This window comes from Myotis daubentonii, chromosome 13 (genome assembly GCF_963259705.1).
Source record: "Myotis daubentonii chromosome 13, mMyoDau2.1, whole genome shotgun sequence".
Taxonomy (NCBI): domain Eukaryota; kingdom Metazoa; phylum Chordata; class Mammalia; order Chiroptera; family Vespertilionidae; genus Myotis; species Myotis daubentonii.
This window is the reverse complement of record NC_081852.1, coordinates 26151750-26172572: the sequence shown is the minus strand read 5'-3', so window position 1 is coordinate 26172572 and position 20823 is coordinate 26151750.

The window sequence follows — 20823 nt, the reverse complement described above, 5'->3', positions numbered from 1 at the left end:
AGAATGACATTTATTAATATTTCACTTTTGAAAATCTAAATAAATTAATTGTACTAGCTTAGGACTACCTTGCCCATAAGTATCCATTGGTCTTGTCATTAATTAGCTCACCCTGACCTTGATCATTGAAAGTACAAGCAAAAATGGATTCAGGACTTAAAAAGAGGGGAAGGTGTAAGAAAAGATAAGGGGAGGGATTCCAAGAGGAAGAATAGTTCATCAATGTACATCCAAGTTGACCTGAAAGGTGAAACTATTTTTTAATTTATTTTTGTGCTTTGAATATATCTATGATAACCTACAATTAATTTACTGGATCTACATATGCTCTGAGGTGTCAAATTTGTACTTATATTCAAAATTAATATTCCCATCTTTTCCATTATATACACCCTTTCAAAAATCTTGACTTCATGATTAATTTATTATCTGGGTTTGGTGGTGGAAGATCTACTTCTTTAGAACACATGTGACAGATTATTTTACTTGACATTGTAAAATTTAAATGATAATGTAAAGAAATAACTTTTTGGATGGTGAACATATGGGGCAGGGTAATTGAATAATTTGTACAAATGCAGAGAGGAAAGGAGAAAGATGATTATAAGAAAAGGGGATATTAGTGAAGAAACTATGAAAGACCAAAGCCATATCCATTGTGCTGTGGTATAATAGGAAGTTAGTTACAAATTGATTTAAACTCTCAAACCCCAAACAAAATGTTTTATTATTTATTGTATTTTTATTTCTGGGATATTTGGTATTATAAGAATTTGTAATGAAAACTGTAAGCCAGTGATTATCTTTTGAAATAGAATTACAACCAATTTACTTTATTTTAGTCCAAATATTCCAATATCTTTGTGCTTTCTTATAATCCTAAATGAACATTTGTGCTTAATTATCCATATCACACAAGCAGTTAAATTAATTTACATATCTAACTCCTGAATATTAGCAGTAATATATATTTAATAAGGTTTATTTTATAGCCCTAAAATAACAAAATGCTATTATTTATTCAACAACCAAATTAAGAGCTAAAATAAGGTTGGTGGCTTCATCTAATAGTTCACATTATATATAGTATGTATATAATAATAAAAAGAATTTTTTTCTGAACCACCACTACTACTTTAATGTATTGATATAACAAGATGTTAAACAATTATTACTTCAGGTTCTACTTTGCTTAATAAGAGATGGAAATCACTCAAAGCAAGTGACTTTCTGTCTTATGATGAATATGGCCTTTTACAATTGCTCAGAGCACTGCAAATGCCAAGAAGAAAATGTGTCATACATTGAATATCTCTCCCTGCCTATGCTCTTGTCAAGTAGGTAGGCCAAGGGGTAGTTTGGGGGACTGCACAATCTCCCCATAATCTCCGTAAACTAGCACTGTCAAGAAAGAAAATATTCAGATAGCTTTTACCTAAACATCTCCAACAGAGAAATTCTTGCAGTTCTATTTTTCGTGACTTAAATATATTCCACTAATTTACATCTTAGTGTACAAAATTTATTTATATTTACTGAGTAACATATGTGAAATAATTTTGCCTTTCCTAGCATAAGACCAGAACATGCAGTATCATATCATTTAGCCATACTGATGTTCATTGGATTCCAATATTCATCTGTGTTATGATTTATTTCATTCCCTCACTATGTGAAGTACTCTGAAATCAGATTTTCCCATATCTATAAATACATTATTGTAATAACATTGATGTTTTAAATTAAAAACAGAAAAATAAATCCTTTTATTTGAAAATAAAATTAGGCAGATGGTTACCAACTTCTATGTCTTAGTCATTTAGCAAAATCTTTTTTGCAATGTTTGAGTCCTTTAAGGCTAAGAAAATAATTGATTAAAAATAAGCACATTAAAAAGCTTTGTTGAAAAATTTTAATATAAATTATGATACTTCATTAACATCCTATGTAGGGGATAATTAATTATTAACTTTTAGCTCTCATTTCAATATAATAGTTTACAAGTAATCATTTTAAAATATTATTTTTATTGATTTCAGAGAGGAAGGGAGAGGGAGAGAGAAATAGGAGCATCAAGGATGAGAGAGAGAATCATTGACCGGCTGCTGAACAAAATAACCAAGACAGAGACGACAGGAACTGCATGGTACCACTTATATATGGACCCTAAAATTAACAAACAAGCAAACTTCAATGCATCATCGAAATTTCCTAAGAGAGCAGGACATAATTTTTTTCCCAAAAAACAAAAGAAAAATAAATATGTGAGGTGAGGGATGTGTTAATTAGCTCGGTGCAGGGAATGGGGAGAACTCCTTTCACAATAAATACATATCAAATGATCGCATACACTTTAAGTATTTGACAGTTTTATTCTCAAGTATATGTCTTTAATGCTAAAACACTGTACCAATAGTGGCTCATCAATTGCAATGAATGTACCACACTAATGCAGTGTTAATAATCAGATTAACTATGAACTGTGTGCAGGGGGAAAGAGGTTTTAGGGAGATTCTCTTTGCTTTCCATGCAGTTTTATGTTGTTGTATTTTGTAAACATACAAACATACACCTGCTCTAAAAGGAGAGAGAGAGAGAGAGAGAGAGAGAGAGAGAGAGAGAGAGAGAGAGAGAGAGAGAGAGAAATAATGAAGGAATTCTTGCTATTGGTGAAAACATGGACAGACCTGGGAGTTATTAAGCTGTGAAATAAGTTGGATGTTTTATTTCTAAAAAACATATTCACTGCCTCTAGATTTTTTTGTTGGATTTTTTATCCTCTCTGCCTTTCTCAGAAATTTGCTTATTTATATACTATTTGTTTTTAAAACTAAAATATACTTAAAGAAATATTAAATTAGTTGATGTACACTGATTTTTATCTTCTTATTCAAAAATTATTTAATCATTCACTGCTACTGACCAACAGTTATGTCCAAAGAATGCTGGACATTATGGAGTATATGTACATAAATAGGACAGTCTCTGCTAACCAAAATATTTATGCTTTAGAATAGAAGTATCAATGGTCGTAAATAACCAGAAAGGAAGGTAGATCCTTACAAATGTATAAAAGTAGTATACATTTACTGCTTTGAGAGTTTGAGGAGGTAGACATTTTTCCAAACTTAAAGGAACAGGGAGGACTTGATAGGAATTATAATTTTTATAGACCCACTTGGGACTGAAATAACATGAAGTTTCAATCCCTTGGGAAAAATTGCACAGGGCCAACTGATTAAGTGAAAGTTATCCAATAAAGTGTTCATCAACTTAAATCAGTATTGGAGCATGCGTTTTTAAATAAATATTTAAAGTGTGTATACACATGCATTTAATTACCCTGGATCATAAATATAGAAGCTGGTTGTTGTTTTCTTTTTAATGTTAATACTTTCTACCTCAGTTCTTCTCAAGAGGGCCATTTCTCATGCTTTTTATCTTTATTTCTGAAAGTGCAGAGTCTAATGCTGGTTATAAAGTGGCAGATTAATAAATATGTGCTGATTGGTTTAACTGTGAAACAAACATGGAAAAATAAATATTAAAAAGAAGAAGGCATGATTGTGCTGAATAAATCCACATGGCCTTTGAAATTAAATTTGCATTCTTCTTCAGTTTTGTGGGCTAAGTTAAACTGTGTTCACCCATGCAAAGTATTCCCAACTGAATAATAACTAAATAAAGAGTCATGGCATTGGGGAATTACAGGATTTAAAACTGGTGACATTGTGAAAGAGAGAACTATGGCCATTTTGTACAAATTTATAATTTTGTTTCTTCCTGATGTAGAATGAAAAAAATAATAATAAAATGTGTCTCCAGCAGTTCTTTGCTTAATGGAGCATACACTATATAGCCTTTATTTACAACTGCTTATTTTTTTTTCCCTTGGGGTTGCTGCTAGAATAGCAGGGAAAGAGAAACAACAATTTAATAACCAGTCGGTGCAAATCCCTCTAAAGGGTAATCATGACTTTCCAGCTATTACAATGCAAGTAGACCTACTTGGGATTGAAATAACAACATGATGTTCCAATCCCTTGGGACAAATTACACCAGGCACTGATTGAGTGGAAACTATCCAATAAACTGTTCGTGGACTTTAAAACCAGTGAACTGTGTAGAAGAGACTCAATTTCCTGAATTGCATGTCAAGGTCTAAATTTACATGACATAACCACTTGAAGGAAGCATAACTAAGCATGCCGGTACTTGAACTCCTTGGGGACAGAGTATCACTAAGCAACTGCCTAACCTCTCAGCCAGAGTATTTTGTGTGACTGTGAAAGAATATTACTGCTTAGTAAAAAAAAAAAAAAAGAAAAGAAAAGAAAAGTAATCTCACTTTCTCAATTACTGTCTTTCACTCATAAAAATGCATTAGTTGCATTGTTGCTAGATGTACCAATTTGTTTGATAAATGTTTCTAGAAACAGAAATAACAATCTTTTAGTAATGACAGTTTAAGTAAATCAGATCAACTACCCCTCAGAGAATAACTAGAAAAGCCAGATAAGATATACCCAAATACCAGTTTAAATGTACCAGGTTACTTAAAAATTAGTAAAGAATGATCTGGTATGATAAATTAATTATAATATCTGTGCATTTTACAGTGTGTGTGACTCTTTGATTCCTTCCAACAACGGCTGTGCCGCTAGATGATGAGATAAGCCAAGGAACAGCCTAGGCAAGGACACCCAGTCAGCCCTCAGTCAACCCTGCCCCCATCCAAGAACAGCCACCTCTGGCCCAGACCAAAAAACACATTCAAGCAATCCATTCAGCCGTGAGAGATAATACATAAGAATTGTTTTACCCACAAATTAGTTGAAAGGCCATTGTTGTTACCTCATACCACCAGGTCAAAAGCCAGGTTTTGTGATGTTTAGAGAAGTGAGCCCGACATGGAGGCACAACTTTCCTTTTGCCTTGTTTACTAATTCCTGTTTCACAAGTTTGGAACATCAGTAACAAAGACACTGGATGAGAGCAGAGAGAGTCATCAAAATGATACAGCATTCCCCCAAAAGTTGACTTTTATCAAGTATATTTGATATAAGAATGACTGTCAAGGCATCAGAGTCCAATTGTAAATCAAAGATTACCCTATTACTCTCCCACACACAAACTTTGCTTTTTAAAAGAAGCATATCTAAAATATAAGGAGACAGAAAGTTTACAAATAGATAAATGCATAGAAAGATCATGAAATGCCAACCAGTAGAAAGTTGATGCAGTTATACCTTTGTAATTAACCTAGTTATTAATAACAGACCTGAATCAAAAGATGTCTGTGCCCTCCAACAGCTCTATGACCTTGAAGAAAGATACTTAATGTCTCCAAGCCTCAATTCCTCAGGTATTACATAGTTAGAGTAGCTGTACTAGTTAAGAACATATTGGTTATAAGTAAATCATTTTAATTTCCCAGGAGCATATTCAGAAATTAATTATAAGTATACAAATAGAATGTCTCAGAAATTTAGATACAGAAATATACTGGGACCTCAAAAAGGTAAGAAACCTGGGAATGAAGGGAATCCTAATATATAAAAAACCTGAGTCCATCACATCCACAACAACCGGAAGTCAGTCCTGCAGTCAGTGCAGTAGCAACCCAGCGCTGACTGCTATGGCTGCAGGCAATGTGACCCAGCACTGACCGCTGAGGGGGTTGCAAATCAGGCCCAGAGAGAGGCCTAAAGAGAGAAGCAGGGTCTGATCTGTAGCCTCTCTAGCAGCTACTGATCAGCACTTGCCTCTCTCTTTCTCTCCAGCAGCCCTACCTCCATTTCTCTCCAGGCCTACACCAGGGCTGCTGATCAGCCCTGCCTTTCTTATCAGGCCCCATTGATAGGCCCAGAGATGCTGACAGGCATAGAAACCGACCAATAAGAACCAAATCTGGGTTAAGTGTGAGGAGCCAATGGCTGCCTAGGAGGCGGAGCTTTTGATAATGACTGGCATAGAAACCAACCAATCAGAACCAAATTGGCTGGCAGAGGAGAGCCAATAGGGGTGATCAGGTAGGCAGAAGAAGTTAGGGGATCAGGCGGCAGGGAAGGGCAGTTAGGGGTGAAATCAGGCTGGCAGGGGAGAGAAGTTGGGGGCGAGATCAGGCCAGCAGGGGAGGGCTGTGGCAACCAGGCTGGCAGGGGAGGGCAGTTGGTGACCATCAGGCCCGCAGGGGAGGGTAATTGGGGGTGAGATCAGGCTGGCAGGGGAGGGCAGTTGGGGGTGATCTGGCCAGCAGGGGAGCAGTAAGGTGTTAATCAGGCTGGCAGGGGAGCAGTAAGGTGTTAATCAGGCTGGCAGGGGAGTGATTAGGGGGTGATCAGGCTGGCAGGCAGAAATGGTTAGGGCCAATCAGGCAGGCAGGCAGGTTAGGAGCCAGCAGTCCCGGATTGTGAGAGGGATGTCTGACTGCAGGTTTAGGCCTGATCCCGGAGGGGTCCCAGATTGGAGAGGGTGTTGGCTGGGCTGAGGGACACCCCTCCCCCCCATGCACAAATTTCATGCATCGGGCCTCTAGTCTGAAAATTAAGGAATAATTGTTAGCCATCTCCCATGTCTATTTTTCTTGTCATGTGTAGCCCTATTCTTCCTTGTCTATTTCTTACACCAAATAACAGATACCCATGAAAGGTACTCTGATTGAGTCAGTTTGGGCCAAAGTTTAATTCACTGTGAGGAAGGAAACAGGGTCTTTTACAAAACATCATCTTTTATAAAATTGAGCATTTTTACAAAAACTCAATTGCAGCTTATATGGGGATGGTGAGGCTGATGAAGGATATCTAAATAAGCAGAGCATCATGACTTTGCAGTGTTACTGTGAAAATTAAATATATTTAAATCTGGTGATCATTAATAGTTAAGATGATTGGAAGCATTCAGATTCCATTACTGATTCTATTTTGGTTTGTTTCCTTTATGAAATAATTTTACTTCTTTTATACAAGTGCACACACACATATATATGTACATATATATCACTTAAATAAAATTTTACAATAAGGCATATAAATTTAAACTGTGTATAATATTGAGTAAATATTATGTTCTAACCTTTTTGAGCTATTAAAAACTCTTTACAAACAAATTTTTGATTGGCTGTGATCTTATTCTTAATATAGAAGATCTATAATTATTTGTTTTACCTCATCTTCAGGGTGAATTGGAGAGTTAGCCTAAAGAGATTGAAAAAGGTGGCAGCAATATTCTGAAATGGATTTGTGTAATTTATTTCATTTTCAGGCAATGCTATCTGACTGATAATAGGTTTTTGATGTCAGATAAAATGCACAAAAAAGAATGAATAGATATGCATATGAGCATATCCTTTATAGACACAATATACCAAATTTCAAATTCTGTTTAAGCTAATTGATAGTAACATCATTTGGCAATTATGCAAGCATTGTGACATTTATGTTTTGTGATATTTCTTCTGTATAATTGTTATTTTTTTATAAGACTCAATAAAGGGAAAATAAATTAAACAAATTTTCCAGAGGTTTTTCTTTTCTTTTTCCCATTTCTCTCTGGGTTCAGAATAGGAATTTAGAGTGAAATTGGCTTTTGTAGATATATCTTGCTTATATGATTTGAGATTAGGAGATGTTAAAGCCCTTGCTATAATGCATCTATTTATAAAATAGAAGATACGAAACTGTAATAAATCAACATAAATATGTAAAATAGTGCCTAAGCTCCCTTTTGGCTCAGAATATTTTGCAATCAGATTCCTTTTGGTTAATATGTACACTATCTATCTATATGTAAATGTAAATATTCTTGCATTTCTCTGTTCTATTGATGCTGGGTGTGAACTCAAATTATATTCGCATCATTTTTATGATTGTAGATGGGCACATATTCTAAATTGGAGGTATTTTATTCTCAAACAAAACTGAAGGTGTCTGCAATTTTAATATCTTCGAGTTAAGAATAAAATGTTAATAATGAGTCAGACGAACTAAACTTTCATTCTCTTTTTTTTTCATGAGATGGTGAATGTATTAATGGAAGTAATGTGAAACTTAGGAATCTATATTACTGCAAAATAAAGATTGCATATGCTATGAATAAAAATTGCTCAAATTCTGAGAAAAGTTTGATCTATGGCATTACTTATGTCTTTGGTATTCACAAATATGAGCAAATACAGTCCTTAAAATTATTGCTTTTCCTAGTACTTACCACAAAGACTTTATAAACTCTCTTATGAAAGGAAGATTTGAGTAATTGCAAAAATATTTATATTTTCTGTTATTGCTTAATGTTAAGGTTAGATTATAAATTTTTGATTGAAAGAAGTGCATATTCTTGGCACAAACTTCATGATACATTTGTAGACAATAGATACCACTAAAGAATTGTAAATAAATTAATTTGATTATTTAAAATATTGGAAGGCATTAGCTTTTTTTCTAAAATGAAAAATCTTTATTAAAACAGCAACAAATTGCAATTGTTATAATGTCAAATATAAGATAAATACTATTTTAGAAACATAAATATTTGGCCTAACTAATGCTATACAATAATAAATAAAATAAATATAACAGAATAAAACAGTATAAATACAAGGTGGCACAAAAGTAGGTTTAAAGTTTTATATGGAAAATAATACAATATTTAATATAGAATAACACAAGAATAAACTCTGTGTTTTACACACTCACAACTGTAGACCTACTTTTGCCACACCCTATATTCTAATGTATAAACATATATTTTATTATAGATTTCAATAAGAACAGTAAAATACTACGAAAAACAGTAAAATACTATAAAGACAATACATGGTAATAGTGACTGGTAATCTAAATCAGAGGTTTTTAACATTTCTACCAGTGCATACTGCAGAGGTGTATGAGAAAAGGGTGGAACTATAATACCCTGAGATTGTGCCTATTTACAAACTGACTTATGTTACAGGTGTTACAATATACTATTACTGATGGGAATGCAGTTTGATGAGTATGTTAGAAATCTGTAGAAAGAAAATGGGAATCACAGGGTTTGTTAGATCAGAAACAAGTTAATCTGGAAAGATTTCAAAGATGAAAATAGTACTCTTGCTCAATTTTATAATCCATGCGAGATTAGTAGGATAGATGAAAAGGATAAATTAATGATGTTTTCCTAGTCAATACATAGAAGCTGGATGATTACAGGTCTCATAGACTTTTCAAAAGAATTCAAGAACTCATGCAAGTAAAAGTGAAGTAAATCTTGGAAAGCTTTTTGAGACTTAATTGTGGAAGGCTTGGGATTTCAAACCAAGCAATTTAGTTGTTTTATTCAGAATGAGGAAGCAGTTAAGATATATATATTTTCAAACTGTATATTACAGAACTATAATTAATAATAAGAAATTACATATAGTAAGAACTAACGCATTAAAAATTATAATTAATTATTAAGGATATTAATGTTTTTACATCCTTAAAATGATTTTTCTATCGAATTATGACAAGTCATGTCTCTTTACATATATTTATATCTATTTTCTGAATAACTATAATCACATGTGTCTGAAATTTTAACAACTATTAAAATACATTGTAAATCAATTTATATTTCATCTATAATGCTTGACATTTTTGAAAGATTTTGCCTTTGTATGTATTGAAATATCATCATGCGATGATTCATTAATCAAGAACAGAGCAAAACTGGCAGCCATCTCAAGTTAAGTGGAAATGAAAGACAGGAAGAACTGTTAAAGATTTTGAAATAATCCTAGACTGAAAACTCAAGTTTTAATTTACAAAATATTTTAAAAATATCCTCTGGTTATTGAGCAGAAATGAAATGTAAATTTTATGAAGCAAACATGAAGCAGTGATGTAATCCAGTAGTGAAACTTAAGTCATATAAACTCTAAAACCAAAATTAATTTTCCTTGACAGAAAGTATGAAGATATAGCTGCATTATTAAAATTCACAATAATGTGAGATCAGAAATACTGAATGTTGATCCTATATAATAAAAGGCTAATATGCAAATTCTCCCCTTGACTGCAGCCCCTCCCCCCAGCCGGCCCCACCCCTGATCAGCCCCCATTCAGGGCGGGCTGGCCGGACCTTACCGGTGCACGAATTCGTGCACCAGGCCTCTAGTACAGTGATGGCGAACCTATGACACGCGTGTCAGAGGTGACACGCGAACTCATTTTTTTAGTTGATTTTTCTTTGTTAAATGGCATTTAAATATATAAAATAAATATCAAAAATATAAATCTTTGTTTTACTATGGTTGCAAATATCAAAAAATTTCTATATGTGACATGGCACCAGAGTTAAGTCAGGGTTTTTCAAAATGCTGACACGCCGAGCTCAAAAGGTTCGCCATCACTGCTCTAGTATATAATAATTGGGAGTTGGGAAAGTCTTTACTGACATTAAATTAAGTACACCCTTTAGTTTTTCATATACTCTATTGTTCATGCTGTTCCCTTACCTCAAATTCTCTTCTTTTTCTTCTAGCAAACTCTAGCCCATACTTTAAGACCCAGAAAAACTACAACTCTGAACCCAACTCTGATACCAAATAACACTTAATATTCTCTTTAATAGTATTTTCTAACATTCCACAATAGACCTTTTTTCTACTACCTAATATCTCCACGTAATAATTATAGGCTTTTAATGTTTTTGCATACCCAGTAAGTGTTGGGGAAATTGAGTTGGATGGATCAGTGCATCCGTTTGGGCAATCTGAGAATCTGGGCTATAGACACCCTAACCTGGGAGCTTTCCAAGATTCTTCAACATATGATTACCTACAGCAAGGCTTGGATGGTGGCCACAAATGCAGAATCAAACTGTATCTCTAATGAATATCTGGTCAGATAATCTGAAAGGATTACTTAAGCTCAACACATTATTTTCTGCTTTAGACTAACCTGCAAGTATAACTCTAATCAGAAGTGCTCTTAGTACATGTTATTACAGTATAGAAATCCTAGAAGAAAGTCTTGGCACAAATTATTCACAATATATCTGTGGTTACACGAGGGGGAAATATATATTTCCTATATAATAAAAGCCTAATATGCAAATCGACTGAAAGGCGGAACGAGTGGTGGCACGACTGGTCGCTATGATGTGCACTGACCACCAGGAGGCAGATGCTCAATGCAGGAGCTGCCCACAGGCCCTAAGCCAGCCAAGGTGGGTGCCAGTGGGGACCCCCCCCCAATCGCCCCCCCCTCCCCGGTTGCCCTGCAGAGGGAGGCGACCGCTGGCGGCAGTGAGTGGCTGGGCAGGTGAGCTAGTGGTTCCAGGCAAGCCAAGGCGGGTGCCAATGGGGGCCCCCCAACTGCCCCGCCGGTGCCCCAAAGATTAGCCCTGATTGCTGGCCAGGCCTAGGGACCCTACCCGTGCACAAATTTCATGCACCGGGCCTCTAGAGAGAGAGAGAGAGAGAGAGTGTGTGTGTGTGTGTGTGTGTGTGTGTGTGTGTGTGTGTGTGTAAATTGGGACATACATAGGTGACTCTAACTTCAAAGAAGCTGACACAAAGAGTTCCTAAGGGAATCTAGAAAGTATTTTCATCAAGTGACTAATGTATTAACATGTTTCATGTCTAATAAAAGATCAGCAGAGGAGTGTGTGTGTGTGTGTGTGTGTGTGTGTGTGTAATACTCTATAAAGCAAAATGTATTAAAATATTTTTGTTTTGTTTTTTCCTCCAAGTGTGAGATAATTTAATTTTCTGAAGGTTCTGGTTTTATCTGTTTGGATGTACAGAGATATTTTTGTTTTCTCCTTTTTTCCTTAATTAACTATAGGAAGAAAAATATGATTGTTAAATTCATTTTTTAGTATAATTATTTTTCCTAGAGATTATTTCACTGAGCTATCCATTTCTAAATATATTAAATAGTTTTTGTCCTTCAAATGTAATAAGCAATTGGTTTGAAAGGAGGTAATTGGATAAGTTTGTTTTCCTAGTAGTTTTGGTGTCACATTTATTGGGTTCTTACTTATGAGCTTTTTTTTATAGCTCATCCTGAGAAATCCTGTTCTCTCCTTACCTGTGCATTTTAGTGAGGGCACTTACCAAGTTGTCTCAGCCAACCCAGCGTCCCCATCACTTATCATCATACTTTGTAATCTTGGTGGCTGGGAATTAGTTTATGATTCTGTGCCCCAAGGCTCTGGTGTTTGGAAGGGGAAGGGACCAGAGCAGAAAAAAATGATGTCTCTCTATGTTGGTTTTTACAGTAACAGTGGGAATTTCCTTGTTAAGTGATGACTGGGCCCAAGCTGAGTCTTGAAACTGTGTTTTTTTTTTCTTGAGACATGAGAAGTAAGCGATATTACATGGACCTGGTTATCTCATGTACTTGATTATCTCATTCTGAATAGAGAACTCTGCCATATTGGTAGGAAAGATCTGTATTTAACTGGAGACTCATTAATGGATAAAAAGGTAAAATCCATATGGTGAATAATTTCCATGCTCCAATATCTTGTCTTACAATGAATAATTGGGGGGGGTATGTTATTAATAATCACACAGAGAACTGGCAATAATTAAAAGGAGATCTCAGAAGGTAGGCAAGTCTGTTTTGTTTCCTCCTACATGGCATTCTCTTACCACGTAAATTTGGAATTGTAGACCAATATGTTTTATTTTTCAAAATTATTTTAGTACCACATTAACTAACCTATAGTATAATCATAGTAAGGGCAAATACTAGTATCTATTTATTTAGCCTCAATTTCTACTCCTGTATAATTACCATAGTTTATATTGCTTTATATGCACCTCAGACTGGCAAACATTTTTGAATGCTTGCTAAGTATATCTTATGGTTATAACATACACCTATTCAATTTTAGGAGCTGTTGTAGGTTCACAGAAAGATTGAGAGGAAGCTACAGAGAGTCCTTTCACACCCAGGTCCCCACTACACCCATAGCCTTCTTCATTATCAGCAGAACGGTGCATTTCTTATGACTGAGAGATCTGACACAAGAATTACACGAAGTCTATAGGTCATCTTCTTTTCAAAAGCTGTTTCACACAGAAAAGAAGACCAAATACACCGGGAAGATGACCACAAAGGTATCTAATATTGCTCCTAGGAGGTGATGAGCAGGAAAAGTATAGAGATTTATAGTGTCCTTCTGGGCAAGATGGAAGAAGTAGGAGTGGGGAGAAAAATACAAAAATATTGATGTTATAAAATCTTTGTGAAAAAGTGTGATTCTGTGTTAAGATTCCAGTGGGGCTTTGCTTGATGCCTCTATTATTGGGCATCTAACAAAAAATAGCGTCTCCTAAGATTTTGTCTGATTTATGAAGGTGAACAGCTCAAAGGGGTGCTAAGATGGAGGTGGATTTTTGCAGTGCTAAAAGTCAGGCCCACGGAAAGTGAATGGCGCTCTGTCTCTGTGGAATAAATGTTGCTGCACCTTTTAAGAGCTATGATAGGTAAAATGCCTTTCATACATTCCTGAGGCATACATTATTTTTATTTATCAGGACTGGCTTTTCAAGTGAGATGGCAGCATAATCTATTTAACTAAAATGGCTATTGTAATAAATAAAGCATGTATCTTTTACTTGATATAATTAGACTTTCATAAAGAGTGATTTCATTTTCTAAGGGGAAAAAAACACACCTCTGCCAAAAATAGTTGAATTAGAATAACAATACAGTTTCATGCAAAAAAAAAAAAAAAAAAGCAAAACTCCTAAAAATCTCAGCAGCTATTCTCCCACCAATTTTTTTTATGCATGCAAAATGTCTAGTATGGCTGTGATTTTTCAGAATAATTGTCCTGTGATGACTTGGGAATCTATTTTTCTTCACCTCATTGTTCCTCTAGCTAAGCAATGGACCTCCTTATTCTGTCAAAGATGAAGAGAGTGCATGGGACATGTACATTTCCTTCCTAATGCACTTCTTCTTCTAACTTGTAAATGAAAGATGGCATGTGGAATATTTGGTGATCATTACTATCTTTGTACAAAAGATCAGATAATTTTGAGGAATTATGTAAAGCTACTTGCCTTATCAGATATTGAGACTTAGAGAGCTATAGTAGTACTAGTAACAATGGACTATAATAGATAACCTGAAAATAGACCCAAAGAAGTAAGGAAAATTAATATGCGAAAAATAAAAACAACAACACTAAAAGCTCCAACGTGGTAAAGATGATGTTGCAGTGCAGTGTGTTTACAATAAATGGTGTTGGATAAATTGAATATTCATACTGGGGGAAAAATACAGCCTAGATCACAAAATATCATTAAGTCAATTTCAGATACATTCAGCATCTACTTGTATAGGTAACAATGTCAATCTTTTAAAAGAAAATATAAGAACATCTCAAGAATTTGGACTTGGCAAAACATTTCTCAAAAAGGACAGCGTTTTCAAACATTTAGGAAAAAACTTTAAAATTAGACCACATTAAAGTTAACAACTTCTGTTCTTTTAAAAGACATGGTTCAGAGATTGAAAATGCAAACCACAGTGTAGGAAAAAATATTTTGTAATAAACATATCCTCAAATAATTCAGATCCATTATATTTTTCTACAATAGAGAAAAGGAAAACAACCCATTAGGGAAACAGTGAAAATACTTGAATAGGCACTATGTGAAGGAAGATAACCAAATGGCCAATAAACATATTAAAAGATGATCAATTTCATTAGTTACTAAGGAAATGGAAATCAAAATCACAATGAGGTACCACTACACACCCAGAAGAATAGCTAAAATGAAAAAGAAATAACAAGTTTTATCCTGTATGCAAATGTGGATTAATTGGAACACTTTTGTAAATTGGCAAACTCATTAACAACTCGGCCAGTGTTGCTCAGTGGTTGAGCGTGGACTCCTGCACTAAGAGATCACCAGTTCAATTGCTGGGTTGCAGGCTCGATCCCCAGCAGGGGGTGTGTAGGAGGCAGCTGATTGATGTTGATGTTTCTCTTTCATTGATGGTTCTATTACTCTTCCTCTCCTTTCTTCTCTCTACATATCAATAAAACCATATTTTTTAAAAGAAAACTCATTAACAATATCATCTGAAAATAAACATACCCTGAACTAGAATTATACTCCTTGTTATATACCTTATAGAAATGTATTCAAATATTTACCAAACTATATTTTCAATAATGTTCATAGCTGTGCTATTCTTAAAAGGCCCAAGCTGGAAATAATCCAAATGTCCATCATATGCAGCATAGATTCCCATATAAGGCCAGATAGTAACTAACTTAGTACATATGCAGGACACATGGTCTCTGGCATAACTTCTCAACTTGGACATTGTGGTGTGAAAGCAACCACAGAAAATACATAAATACATGTGTGGATGTGTTTCAGTAAACTTTAGTGACAAAAAAAACATGGCATCCATGCCCAGCCAGCATGGCTCACTGGTTAAGCACTGATCTACGAACCAGAAGGTCATGTTGGATTCCTGGTCAGGCCACATGTGTGGGTTGTGGGCTCAATCCCTGTAGGGAGCAGCTATAGGGTTAAGCCTCAGACTGACCTGTTGGCAAAACCACAAACAAGTCCCAGCTTAGAGGGCACAGCCTTCTTAGCATAATTAGGCTTGACTTTATGATGCTCCCTAGATCTTAACTGAGTAGCTAAGGGCTGTGAGAGGTGCAGCAAGTGCTGCCAAAACAAGTGAAACTCACAAGAACGTTGTAACTATGGTGACCACCACCTTGTTTACCTCTGGCTATAAAATAAAGGCTCAGCTTGCTGTCTGGATCTCTCTCTGTGGCCTCAGCCAGGCACAGAAAGATCCACTTAGACCCAGCTTATTCTCTTTGTCCTTTGCCGCCCCGCCCCCCCCCCGCCCCCCCCCCCCCCACACACACTCAGGCTATATTTCTTGGTTGTAAAATGATATACATTTTCTCTCACTTTTTAATTGTTCAATAACAGTTAACATTCAATATTATTTCATATTAATTTTTGGTGTGAAGCATAGTGGTTAGACATTTATATAATTTATGAAGTGATCCCCCCGGTGAGTCCAGTACCTAACTGGCGCCATCCAGAGTTACTACGATATTATTGACTGTATGTCCTAGGCAATACTTTACAACCCTGTGACTATTTTGTAACTACCAATTTGCATTTCTTAATCTCTTCACCTTTTTCACTCAGTCCCCAAACCCTCTTCCATCTGGCAACCCTCTGTAACTATAGTCTGTTTCTGTTTTGTTTGTTCCTTTATTTTGTGTGATTTTATTAGAAGCACAAAAATTTTTAATTTTGATAATCTTTATTTTATCTCATTTTTATTTTCTTATTCATGCTTTTGCTGTCATATATTATCATCCATTAATCTTAGATCATGAATATTTATACCCGTTGTGTTTTCTTCTAACTATATTATAGTTAACCTCCTATGTTTAAGACTTTCATAGATTTTTAGTTGATTTTTTGTGTGTTGTATGTGATAGGGGTCAAACTTCCTTCTTGTCCTATGGTTTTCCAGGTGTCCCTAAAACATTGTAGAAAAATCAATTCTTTCCCTTTTGAACTATCATAGAAACTGTATTAAAAATCAATTAACAAAAAAAAAGGTTTTATGTCCAGAAGTAAACCCTCATTTTTTTGTTAATTGATTTTTAACACAGGTTCTATGATACACACACACACACACACACACACACACATATGTTCATCCTATGCCAATTTCATACTATCTTGATTGCTCTGTCTTTGGATCCCTTGAATTTCCATATGAAGTGCAATATTAGTTTGTTAGGTTCTGCAAATAAATCAGTAGGATTTGATGAAGATTTCATTGAATCTGTATATCAATTTGTGGAATATTGTCATCTTTATAAAATTGTCTTCTAATCCATTATATGAGGTAACTTTCCATTTATTTACGATCCTTTAATTTCTTTTTCACAGTTTTATATGGTTTTCAGAGTCTAAGTTTTGCATGCCTTTTATTTTTTGGATTTTATTGTAAATGGAATTGTCTTCTTAATTGTGTCTTCAGTTTGCTTATTGCTACCATATACAGACACAATTGATTTTTGTATATTAAAAATGTGTTCTGCAACCTTGCTGAACTCATTTATTAGTTCCATTAATTTTTGTGAATTCCTTAAGATTACCTATTACAAGATTATGCCATTTGCAAGTACCATTTTATTTCTTCTTTCCCAATTACGCCTTTTATTTCATTTTCCTGCCTAATCACCCTGACTAGAACTCCCAGAATGATACTGAATAGAAGTGGTGAGAGTGATGTCTTTGACTTACTCCTGGTTTTGGGGGGGGCGGGGGGGGGGGAAGTATTCAGTCTTTTATCATTTAAAATTACGTTAGCTGTTGGTTTTTTATAGATGTTCTTTATCAGATTGAGGAAGTTACCTCATATTCCTAGCTTGTTGGGTGTTTTTATCATCAAGGAATGTTAAATTCTGTCGAATTCTTTTTCTGTGTCCATTGAGATATTCATGTGACTTTTGTCCTTTATTCTATTGATGTGGTACATTACATTAATTGATTTTGAATGTCATTTTTATAGAAAGTTCAGAGGAAAGTAAAATATGTATTAGATCCATATTTCAATCAAAGTAGAAAAAAAGTGTTTCCCAAGTTGGAACAAATACATAAAGAAATGAGAATACATTGTGAAATGAGGCATATCTGTCTAATTCTAAAGTAAGTTATCTATCTAGTTCTTTGATGAAAAGCTAGTGAAACTTCGTAATGGACACTTTATTTCTGACTACATTGATTTCCTTTAGTGTCATGATTGGAATTTATAGATGGAATTAAAAGTATGAATGATATGTCTGGATTTTAACAACATATGTGGAATATTATTATGCTATACTTTCAAATAAAGGAGAAATATAGAATAGAGTCCTGGGCCTTCATTAGAATTATTAGCAATACAACTGGCCATGTTAAAGGTTTTCCAATAAAATGAATAAATTTTGAAGGATTCACTAAGATTTTGTCTCAGCTCAAACATTCCCAAATGTCAAACAATAACTTAAAATTTTTCTTCTTTTTTAAATACTTATGGTAGTACCTAGTGCACAGTGTAATATTATTCAGCCATGCAAAAGTTGTAAATCCTGCCATTTGTAAAAACATGGATGAAATTGGAGGGCATTACACTAAGTTAAATTAGCCAGACAAAGAAACACAGATACTGTTTTATGTCAATTATATGTAGATTCTAATTTTTTAAAAAGTCCAACAGCAAGTGGAATGCTCATTACCAGGGCCTGGGAGGTGGGGGTGATGCTGGAAAAAAAGTACAAGCATTCATGTGTAAGATGAATTCTGGTGGTTTAATGTACAGGATGGGGACGTTAGTTAATAATATGATATTGCATACTTGAAATTTGCTAGTCTTAAATGTTCTTAACACCAAAAAAAAGTGGTGACTATATGATTTAATCAATGTGTTAATTATCATGACATGGTAATAATTTCACAAAAATATGTAAACCAAATAATCATGTTGTACACTTAAATATATGCAATTTTATCTGTCAGTTATACTTAAACGAAGCTGGAGAGAGAAAGAAACATCTATACTCGAGAGTTAATTAATTAGCAAAAAATGATTTTATAAGTAAATTTGTCACTGAAAATGAGTAGTTCTTTTATAAGGTTTCTGTGTCCTTTTTTATGCTTGCTATCTCTTTGTCGAAGTTTTCACTTAGTTTCTTGAGCATTCTTATAACCATTTTTTAAAAACTCTATATCTGGTAAATTGCTGCCTCCATTTCATTTTGCTTTCTCTGAGATGTTTCCTGTCTTTCATTAGGGTAGCTTTCTTTGCCTCTCAATTATGGCTGCCTCTTTGCAATTTTTCCTATGTTAGTTGTATCTCCTATGACTCCCAGTCTTGGACACCAGAATTATAGTAGGTGTCCTACTGGATCCAGTGGTGCAGTCTTCTTGATGACCTGAGCTGGGTGCTCCAGGAATGTCCCTTATGTGGATCATGCGAGCTCTCCTGCTGTAGTTGAACTTGGTTCCTATTGGCCTTTTCATGTGTGGAATAGACCCTCTGGCTGGCTGACTGGGGATTAACCTGTCCCTCAGTGTATGAGCTTCTGGGTTGGTGCTGACCACATGAAGCAGAGTTCGCCTCAGGAGAATCTGATGCCTGCGAAGGTCTCCCATTGGATATGCCATTTGTGAAGCTAATTGGATCCACCTCTGATGTTTTCTGAAGCTTGCCAGCGGTTGTGTTGGTTCTGGGGCCTCTCGGGAGGGACTGTGATGTGGGCCACTGTTAGATGCTGACTGTGACTGGCCCTGGGCCACCTGTTTGGAGCTACAAAGTGATCCACAGTCCTGCTTGCCTCTGCTGGGCTTGGGGATATTCCGGAAGAACCAAGCTGCACACCAAGGCTGGGTTTTACCAGCACCCAGATGCTGGGGCAAGTCAGGAAAGTCCTAAGGCACTGTGAGACTCATCTTCACCTGCCTCCTCCTGTTGGCTTCCAGCTAGGCCCAGTCACTGAAAAACCCTTTGGCGGTCCTTGAGTTTCATGAAGTAGATTCTCAGTTAGTCAACAGGTAGAGGTGAGTGGTGTTCACCAGGTTTTTTGGTTAGAGCTTCTCACCAATTTATCATTTTTTACTTACTATTGAGTTTTGAGCATTCTTTATATATCTTGGATATAAGTCCTTTCTCAGAAATGTATTTCTATAATATTTTATTCCTGTTCTTGGCTTTTGGCTGCATTCTCTTAGCAATATCTTTCATAGAGCAAAAGGTTTTAATATTTATACAGTACAACGTGTCATTTTTTTCTTTTAAGTGTTAGATTTTAGTGTCATATCTTAAACCTAATATTTTCCCCATGTTTCCTTTTACATTTACAGTTTTAAATTTTGTATTTAGGTTTTGTTGGGAGATCATTCTCTCTCACATAGTTCTACCCATAGTGTCCTTTGAGCAAATGCACTAACCACCACTAAGGATGAAATAACAAAAATATGGCTAACATAGTGAGTAAAAAATGAAAGATCCTGTGAATAGCCATGCACTTTTTTTTTCTTCTCCTCCTTCTTCTTGTCCTTCTCCTCCTCCTCCTCCTCCTCCTCCTCCTCCTCCTCCTCTTCCTCCTCCTCCTCCTCTTCTCCTTCTCCTTCTCCTTCTCCTTCTCCTTCTCCTTCTCCTTCTCCTTCTCCTTCTCCGTCTCCTTCTCCTTCTCCTTCTCCTTCTCCTTTTTTTCCCCTAAGTCTCAAGCCTTAGAGAAGAAAGAATATAGAGGACATTAAAAAATGTACCTTAGTCAGAATCAAGAGAGGAAGAATTATGAAGGGAAAATACATTTTACGGGGAATAAGAAAGGAAAGTTTCCTTCAGCTCAAAAATGAGAAAGAAATTTCTTGTGCTTGGCATGACTGTCTTGGTTGACAGTCAGGAAGTTGGCAAAACTAGAGAGAAAAGGGTTGTGTGGTATGATAAGAGCCTCTCAGGACAATTTGTGGTCCCTCAAAAATTCCAATGCCACAAGTATAAGCAATACAAAAAAGCTGGAGTGCTGTGCTTGCTAAAGTGCCCCCACTCAACAGAAGGATGGAGGACTCATCATGCCTCAAATTGATGCCATCTACACTAATAAAAGAGAAAGATGCAAATTGACCATACCTTTGCAACACCCACCAGCCAATCAGGAATGAGTATGCAAATTAACCCAACAAAGATGGTGGGTTTATTTGCATGCACAGGAGCCGAGTGGCCGGGGATGGAGCGGGACACCAGCTGTTGCTGCAGTCGCCAGCCATGAGCCCGGCTTCTGGCTGAGCAG